Below are 10106 nucleotides of genomic sequence, written 5' to 3'. Positions count from 1 at the left end.
TTCCTGTAAAAGAGAGATAAAAAAGAATTATTAAACAAAAAGATTAGAAAGGAAAGGTTCCAAGTGGGCTATTCTACTACTAACAAACTTCCCTCTTCTTCTTTTTTTTTTTTTTTTTTTTTGCTTTGAAAAGTGAAGAATTGGGCAAAATTTAACTGATCATCATGTGTTTGTCCATGCTTCAATCTCAATAGACTTATGTGTGAAGGCATATTAGAGAATAAAAGTTTATTTAGGGACTTCAACTAAACCAATTATAACTGTTCATTTGCTCTCAAGTCTGACACAAGTGCAGAGAATGTTGGTGAATTTTTCTTTCCCCTAAATTCTTAATGTAAAGAATGTTGTTTTAAATTCTAAAAATTATCAAATATCCATTTTGACCCATATATGAGAATTTCTGTTTGTTTTTTGAGAACATTATTGAAAAAACAAAAAGTTGCATGATGAACAAACAACCATTTTTCTCTTAAAAATTAAAAAATTCCTCTTAAGAGATAAGAGTTAAGAAGAAACGAACAAGTCCATAGTTTAAGTTTTTTAATAGATTCTTTAAAACTGATACTTGCATATTGGCTTCATGTCAAAGCCATAAAAGTTAAATTAAAATATTTTAATAGTATCATATAATGTTAATGTTTATTTGCAAATGGCAATTCAGTGATTGTCTAAATATTTTGATCTTTAAATTTAATTATTGAGTTTAAAAATGCAAAAAAAAAAATTTAAATGAATTCTCATTTAAAAATGCAAAAAAAAAAAGTATGACATCTCAAATAAAAATAAAAGTTCATCAGCTTTCCTAGCTTTTAGTATTGATTTGGGCAGCGTTAGAGTCGTGACAGATTTAACTTGGAATGGTCACGCCACATCTTGCATTGGGTTATATGCAAAGGGATGTTTGAATTTAAGTTTTTTTTTTGGTTTGAAGGAAAGAGTAGGAAAATGCAGAGAAACCTATATTTAAGTTGCATCATTATAGTTTAGAGTTTTAGACTTTAGAACACCATGGCACCATGTTGATCACCATAGTAATTCAAACAACTTTAAAATATTGATAAATTTTTGAACTGTCCTCTATTATGAAACGGAAGGCAACATTGATACAACTTCTTTTGAAAAAATTGATTATGATGCCAGAAAGACTAATCAATCAAGTGGGTTTTCTTCAAAATTCAGGAATTTTCATTGGTTAAATCCATTCTTATAATATGCCTTTGTATCATAGATTTTTCCTTTGCGACGACTATCTTTCTAAAGATGATTTTCAACTATAGACATTATTCGTTGAAGTAGCAATGAAAAAAAAAAATTGGTACTTTCATTAAAAGCTTCAGTGGCAAACACCGTCACAACTCACAATCTGCCTAGATGGGTTCCCAGTTTCCCATGGTTCCGTGTACAAAACTTAATTTTCACGACCCTGCTAGACAAGGAATCGATATTTAATATCCGGTTCAAATGGTTCTCTGTCTGATACATACCTATAGTGGTTTGGTTGGTATGGTCATTCATTGTAGGGCAGACAGGATTCGAACCCAACTTCAAATTCTCTGATACTACCAACAGGAGACCTTTATCAATCAGTTGATTGGCACCTTGCGAGAACTTATCTCTGTTTTAATTGTTAGGTGAGCTGTTTTGCAGCAATCAACTATATCTATGTTAAAGGAAAGAGGGTAGGTGAAGAGTCCTCCGAACTCAATGCTTACACGTGGATCAATCCCTAGGCAATGGCAGATGGAGGACGTTTCATCAATGGGGGTGGGGGTACATATATGGCCTTAATCTTAGGCCTTTTAAAACCATGAAAACAAAACCTCGTTTAAGAAGATAAATTTTATTTGACCCCTACTATTTTATTTGAGTAGGGGCAATTGTTAAAAAATAAATAAATAAATTTCTTCATATGCACATAAAATGTTTTCAAATGTAATGGAGGCAATTGCCCACATTGACTTCCATATAGATACTTAAAGTCCTCTGAATTTAAGTTTTTTTTTTCCTAAACCAGGTTGGTTTTGTGGGTGGGAACTGGGAAGGACTCTATAACATGGTTTTCAAAATTGGACCGAGCCGGATGGTCAGACTGGAAAAACCGGTAACTAGTCAGCCCCTGGGTCCAGTTTTATTAAAAACCGGAAATTTTTAAAACCCCTGGGTAGTCAGACCACTAAACCATTCAACCCAAGCAACGGTTCACGGGTTACTTTTTTTTATTTTCAATGTTTTAAATAAAAACAAAAACAAAAAATAAAATACCTTCTCCCCAACCCAGTAACCCAATTCGAATGTTTAGTCACTTTAGCTTTAGGCTTTCCCGGATTCCCTCCTCTCAACCCTCACACCCAACCGACCACTTGCGACGGCCAGCACCTCTAGCGTCCGATGGCAACATACACCGGTCAACGATGACCGTCGACGGTGAACTTGCAGGTAGTAGTAAGAGTTGCGGGCCTTGCGGTGGCTAGCACTTGTAGCGGCGGACGGTGAACTTGCCTGCGACCAAGTTTGCAATGGCGGACGATGAGTTTGCAATGGCAATTTTGTAGCGGCGGGTGAGGATTTCTAGCGGCAGTAACAATTGCAACCAGTTGCAGCGACAATCACCTACGACAATCGACAGGGATCTTGGGTCCTCTAAGCAACATTTTAGAGATGTATATGGAAGAGTTCGACAACACCATGCTCATCAATGTGCGAGAGGTGGCATCGACGATTAATCACGCAGGTCAGGCTATGGTGGAGAGAAAGATATCCGGCTTGATCGTTTGCACTGAAACTATGGCAGCGGCCTTGGGTGGCTCTGCTACTCGTACATACACCACTTCTAAGGGCTCGGTTTCTTGCTTCACACGAAGTAGATGGAGGATTCATAGCTACTCCACCATCAAATGAGAGAGAGAAAGAGATTTAATGATGAAGTTTTATGGTTTTATTTTTTCTACTTTTTATGTATTTTTTGAATTTTTTTATGTTTTTTCTGTATTTTATTTTTTATGTATTTTGTACTGTATTATTTTTTTTATTTAGATAGTTTTATTTTTTGTATTTTACTATATTTTTTTCTGTTTTTATTTAATTTTATACTATTTTTTATTATTTATAAATATATTTTTTATTTTTAATTTATTTGTGACATCACGAGTCGAGCGATTCCACCCAGACGGTTGAACCGTTTAACCAGAAACCGGCCCCCTGATTGGTTCTGTTTCTGGTTCATTTTTAAAAACCTTGCTCTATAATATTGATGTCATTTGTTCAAATGTTTGTCTAGTCCATACTAAGGTGGTGTTTGGTAAGTCTTTTCGTGTGGTCTTCTAGGCTTCGACAAGCTTGAAAGACCAAATATCGGTCTTTTTCTATTTGGCAATCAAAAGGCGAAAAGATGAGAAGACACATGTGCAAAAAGACCCGAAAAGACCTAAATCGTTGAATTTCAAGAAGCTTCAAATGGAGTTTTCTAGTCTTTCTAGGTGATATTAGACTTTAAACACATTTTTAAAAGCCTAGTAGACTAAACCACTTACAAAATGATCTTTATCTTTAAAGACAAGACCCTAAAAGCTCAATATATCTTTAGGCCATTTAAACTACTCGAAGATCTTTCTAAAAAATAGGACCTAAGTTATTGACCAAATAAAAAAGTAAGAGACATTAGTTATTTTTTACCTTTTTATGCGCCCCTCCTAATAAAAAGTAACTTTTTTTATACTAATTATTTTATACTAAAAGGCAACTCTTCATTGAAAACACTTAGATTACAAGATACAAGTACAGAACTTAAAAAAACCCCAAGACTCGAAAATTAAGCGTCTATTTGGCAACGCTGTCGTTGCTCTAGAAAATGGTGTCACATCAGTGCCACGTCGGAAAAAAATGATGCTCTAGGAAATGGGCATTTGTTTGGAACCATTTTTTCATAAAAAATGATGCTCAAAGCCATGCCTTGAAAATCAGGAAGACATGGTTTGGAGCAACACCAAATTTAGCGTTTCCTAAAGTTATAGCTCGTTGATAGGATGTGAGGTGGCAGTGATGTGGCACTGAATAATGAGTACCAGTGCTGAAAATGTTTCCTAGAGCATTGTTAACAAACAAAAAAAAAATTATTGTTATTCCAAGAAACGTCTTACCTAATAACAACAATTCCAAAAAAAAAAAAACACAATTTTTTCAGAAAACGACCAAAATGCACTAAAACTAATTTACACCACCACCAAGAAAAAAGCAACAACTTACGTAAGCTAAACAGCAAGGGTGTCATCAATGAAGACACAACCCAAAACCTAAACCGCTAAACGCACCAAGAACCCTTGACAAAAACAAGAAACTTTAGTTGGGCTGAAAGTTATGCCTTGTTCTTTGCACCAACAGCCATAACACCAATGAGCAATGACAATCACCCAGTCCTTCCGGTCCGTAAGTAATGAAAAGCTTTTTCCATTTTTCGAAGTAAGGTAGATTACTGCCAAGTGCCAACTCTCCAGTGCTCCCAAAAAATTGACGAAACCACTGCCTTGTATAACTCCTGCTCTAGTGTCGTTCTCATTTCTCAACCTCCCCTGTATCATTGATCTCACAAGAGGAAATAAACAAAGGATTCTTCCAACCAAAACAATACTACATTCACCATAAGCCCTATACACAGTCACTGAAACCAAATCGTCCAAAAACACATGGGTGCCATAAATAGCGCCTCTAAAGACAACATCGACGACGTTTAACCTTCATATTTATTGGTTGTACAAAGTACAAACCAAGAGACATACCCAAAATAACATCCTAAAGAAAATCCACTTAGGCAATAGGCATCCCTTAAAAAACTAACATCAACATTGATCATTGGTATCTTTAGTGGCCAAACAAACAGAGCTTCGCTTGCCATGGAGGACAAGTTAGGGCAATTATGCAACTGAGTCTAGTACACAGCGTCTGTTTGGAATTGTTGCCGTTGCTTCAGAAAATGATGCCACATCAGCATTATGTCAGAAAAAATGGTGCTCCAAGAAATAGTCATTTGTTTAGAACTGTTTTTTATAAAAGACGGTGTTCTAAGTCACACTAGAAATCGGGAAGGCATTATTTGGAGCAACGCCGAATTTAGCATTTCCTAGAGCTACAGTTCGTTGTTGCTAACAAAGATGTGAAATGGCAGTGATGTGGCACTTGATAATGGATATGTGCTCCAAGAAATAGTCATTTGTTTAGAACTGTTTTTTATAAAAGACGGTGTTCTAAGTCACACTAGAAATCGGGAAGGCATTATTTGGAGCAACGCCGAATTTAGCATTTCCTAGAGCTACAGTTCGTTGTTGCTAACAAAGATGTGAAATGGCAGTGATGTGGCACTTGATAATGGATATGTGCTCCAAGAAATAGTCATTTGTTTAGAACTGTTTTTTATAAAAGACGGTGTTCTAAGTCACACTAGAAATCGGGAAGGCATTATTTGGAGCAACGCCGAATTTAGCATTTCCTAGAGCTACAGTTCGTTGTTGCTAACAAAGATGTGAAATGGCAGTGATGTGGCACTTGATAATGGATATCAGTGCTGAAAATGTTTCATGAAGAATTGATACCAAACAGAAAAAATTGCTATTGCTCCAGGAAATATCCTAACTAACAGTAATAATTCCAAAAAAAAAAAACAGAAACCATTTTCTCAAAACGGCACTTCGAACCCATACATCAGCAGCATCCATGTCAAACATATACATAAACAGCGGCTATCATTTAGGAAAGAAAAAAAAAAAAGGTAAATTACAAAGGCCTCCCTAATCTATGGGGTCTGTGACAAACACCCCCTTTCAACTTTCCCTTGAAATCCGCGTTGCAATAATTTTAATCCCCACACTACCCTTAGCCTGTTTTTTTCCTCTGCATCAGATCCGATTTTGTCCTTGACATGTTTCCAGGAGCGGGAACCCAACTTCGTCCTCAGCATCAGATAGCTTCCGAACCTTGAATTAATGAAGAACGGCCGTCTTGCCGCTAAGTGGCGAACAAGGCAGGGTGGGCCTCGCTATCATAAATCTGTCCATTTGAGAAGTCAGATTTTGAATAGCGAGCTTTTCCTTGAGACCTTTAGTGATGTCCTCACCGAAGTGTGAACTTTCTTCTCTGATCTTCAGCAATTGATGATGAATGATACATTTCCAATTTGCCACCAGTTTGAGGGACATCACATTCTCCGGCGATTCCTGGCTTCGTTGATAACTTCCAGACTTGTAGAATCAAGAGTACCGGCCCTTCTGTATCTGATGGAGCGTGATCCGGTTGGTCTTAGCTGTCCGTTGCCTTGCTTTCGAACGGGGTAGCAGGGATCCTGAAACGGGAGAGATGGAAAAGCTCCGGGGGGAACCCGGTGTAGAGGCTCCGAAGCTCAAGTTAGAATCTTTCAAAAACAAGGTAATACCAGATAGCGCAAAGTTTGCATACCTCCGTTGTCGGGGGGCAGGGGGCTCTTATAGTCGCTTCGCGTACTCGTCCCGAGGCCTTTGTCAGATCGGGTATGATTACCCTTGCGCTTGTCAACTCGGCCGTCATCCCTTCTGCTGAGACAGAACCGTCACTGCCTAACTGTCTAGCTGGAGATGGCGGCGTCAGTGGCGGTGGTAGGTGGCCGTTTAGAGTGCTGCTGCCAAAACGTCAGATCCCAAGTCAGTCAGGCGTGGCGCCTTCGGGCACGAACTTCCCTAGTGTCAGGCATGGTACGACTTGTTTGGCTTTGGTGCCTAGAAGATGATGCGAAGTGCTGAGCGAGGCGGTCTTGAGCTCGGAGGTATCCCGAACTGTAACAAGGTGGGTCAGTTCGGCGAAGTCTATCCCGAGCTGTTACAAGGCGGCAGTTCGGCGAAGTCTATCTCAACCTGTTACAAGGTGGTCAGTTCGGCGAAATCTATCCCGAGCTGTTACAAGGTGATCAGTTCGGCGAAGTCTATCCCGAGCTGTTACAATGTGGTCAGTTCGGCGAAGTGTGCCCTTGTTCCCGCCTAGGCTTGACCCCTTTTGCCGAGCTGTCGTTTCTGCCACGTGTCTCATAATAAAGAGGTCGGGACAAATCTTCTTTCATCAGTATCCATGTCGATAACCAAGCTTCCAAGATTGCTGGCATTCTGCGGAACACGACGAGAGCACTGGTCTCCGGATTCTTTCGCAGGCTCTACTTTCATTTTTTTTACCTAAGCCGAAGAACCAAGAATAGGGATTCTTTCTCTCAATCTGCAACTCCTCAGCTTCGTTGCTGTGGACGAAGCAAGGAGATTGTTGACATTCTGTAGAGCACGAGGAGAACACTGGTCTCCGGATTCTTTTGCAGGCTCTGCTTTCATTTTTTTTACCTAAGACGAAGAACCAAGAATAGGGATTCTTTGTCTCAATCTGCAACTCCTCGGCTGCGTAGCTGTGGACGAAGCAAGGAGATTGTTGACATTCTGCAGAACACGACGAGAGCACTGGTCTGTGGGAAGTAGCAGAAATGTCAAGGACAAAACCATGGGAAGCATTGTCATCAAAAAAGAAAACGAATGTTCAAATTTACATTTCTCCACCCAGCCCAGTTCGTCTCCATTTCTCCACCCAAAGCGCAACATGGGTCTGCAGGGCGCAACTGGACTGTTTACATTTCTGCAGGACGCAACATGGGAAGCATTGTCATCACGTTTAATCAGTTCCGTTGAGAGCACTGGTCTCCATTTCTCCACCCAGCCCAATTCGTCTCTATCATCTTCACCCATTCTTCCATCAGTCCAGCGGACACTAGAACAGGATGCTGTAGAATCTGGTGCATTTGGGTTTTGAAGCATTTCTTACAGAGGAATAGGGAGATCGGAGAGAGAGAAATGTGGTTATACTGTTCCTGTAGTGTGAATTGGGAAAGATGAACAGTGTTTTCTCCCAATTGTCTACTATAAGGACAGTAAAGGGAAAGCCAGAAAGACGGTTTTTGTCTCACAGTCATAGTACAGGAGAGTATTTGTGATAAAACAAAATACAGGGGAGTCTTTATCACAGACCCCATAGTACAGAGGGGTCTTTGTAATTTACCCAAAATAAATTATGACTAGTGAAACCACTGGATCAAATTTGTTGCAGGTAATTCAGATTGGGGCCTAAATGCACATTTCAGCGTGCATTGGAAACATTTTCTGTATTTGTCTTGAGGAGAAGTTCTTAAAACACGGCTTATATGGGGATACGAATTCTGCTTCCGGACTTGCCATGACAAGATATTCCTAATTTGCTTATCTCATACCTGACCTTACACCCGATTAAGGCAGGCCCAAACACGACTCATTAGGGTATGGTCAAGGCAGCAGGTTTTCCATTCAACCCAAGTATGAAAAAGTACCCAATGCATTTGACATCCCTACACTGCACACCAGCCATATATCCAATGACTTATTGGACCATTTCCTGTGATGTCGGGCATTATGCACGAATGTGTTTCAAGTTCGGATCTACTCCTCCCAGAGCGCGCCACACACTAACCTCACATCACATTTCAGGCATCATCTGGAGTATCTGCATAATTGTAAATTTTTATTCATGGAGATGTGTTTTCAATGTATGGCTGAAATGTATTGTGAGATTGGTGTGAGGCGTGCTCTATAAAAAATAAATCTAAATTCAAATGTTTCAATCATTTGGAATGATTAATACACTTTCTTATTCACATTTTTATAAGGATTTATAGTACATGCATTTGAGTTCGGATCACCTGCCCATGAGAACTCTGCCCACATTTACCTCAGCCATACATGAAGAACATCTCATCATCTGCATAATATTATGCAGGGGGAGATATTCCCAATTCACGTGGGCAGAAAATCCGATGTCCTTGTATTTAACGTTTAAAAACATCAAAATCTCAAAAAGCATAAAATGCATTTAGGTGATCCTCCGATAAGATAAAAGACGCCCCATAACCTTAACGTTGCATGATTATTTTGTTAACACCTGTTCCAATACACGTCTTAAAATTGCAAGGAGGTAGAAGAATATTTGCATGGATAGAAAACAAACCCCAGCCCGCGACGTAGAAAAAGACTACTGCCCAGTAGCCTGTTAACAATCGCAAAAACAAACCCCAGCACCCTGAGCCTGTTAACAATCGCAAAATTCCGATCTGGTACTTTCTTGTGTTTCATGTTCCCAAGCATGGTTTCTAAAATTGGACTGGATCGGATGGTTGGACCAAAAAAACCGGGAATCAGTCAGTTGATCGGTTTTGGTTTTCTCCAAAACTGAAAATTTGCCCAGATCAGCAAACCGTTGATTCAAGCAATTAACCATTCGAACCGTTCAAACAGTTTTGACCTTTTCTTTTTTTTTTTTGTCATAATGGGACAGCCATTCAGTTTGAACAATCAGACCATTCAACCCAATAACCGGACCCCTAACCGGTTTGGTCTCTTGGTCGGTTTTAAAACCATGTTCCCAAGTATTAACAATTGCAAAATCCAATTAATTACTTTGTTCGCTTGGTCATATTTCATTAGGCTGAGTTTGTTTTAAACGTAATTACAGACCGGTATAAAACTCTATTCTTGGTCTGTTTTTTTAATGCATTTATTTTTGTGTAAGTTATAATAAAAAATCGATATAACCCCCAGTTGAGTTTTACATCAATTATCACACTTCAAAAAATTCCAATGATTCACTCATTTTAAATCTATCGGTGGAGAACTCTCTTGATACATCTATGAGTTTACACCAAAAAACAAACGCAACCATAATGTAGTTGTGTCTAAAAGTGTCAATGCCTGGATTGAATTGCATTGCCTAAGATCATTCAAGCATTGACAAGGAGAGTGAGAGTCTCATCAAAATAGGAACCTATGAGTTGTGATGAAGGATCAAAGTATCGGAAACGTTAGGTGTACCGAAAAAACAATTTTAAGAGATGTATCGGAATACACTTTTGATACATATGGATACGGACAAAAAATTAAGATACGCATAAATATAATAGAAAATTCAAATAAATCCTAAAACATATATTACTAACAATATTTACAAATTTTATATAATTGTAAATAAGTCGCTTAAATGTAAAAAAAAACATTATTTAATGGTTTATATAAAGTGTGACATATCGGAAC

The 10106-nt window shown here is 38.7% G+C and overlaps 1 long non-coding RNA gene across 1 annotated transcript; it reads right to left on the bottom strand.

The window, feature by feature from the left end:
• Positions 1 to 5577: 5577 nt before the first annotated feature.
• Positions 5578 to 8131, bottom strand: LOC148868936 (uncharacterized). Its single transcript, XR_016107868.1, has 2 exons — positions 7544 to 8131; positions 5578 to 7462 (listed from the first exon to the last, which is right to left on the bottom strand). It is a non-coding gene; the product is annotated as an uncharacterized LOC148868936 (long non-coding RNA).
• Positions 8132 to 10106: the final 1975 nt, after the last annotated feature.

The sequence above is a fragment of the Nelumbo lutea genome, chromosome 2 (genome assembly GCF_056320005.1).
Source record: "Nelumbo lutea isolate HS-2025 chromosome 2, American lotus-T2T, whole genome shotgun sequence".
In the NCBI taxonomy this organism is placed as follows: Eukaryota; Viridiplantae; Streptophyta; class Magnoliopsida; order Proteales; family Nelumbonaceae; genus Nelumbo; species Nelumbo lutea.
Note: the sequence above shows the minus strand (reverse complement) of the source record. Positions and strands in the feature narration are given on the sequence as shown.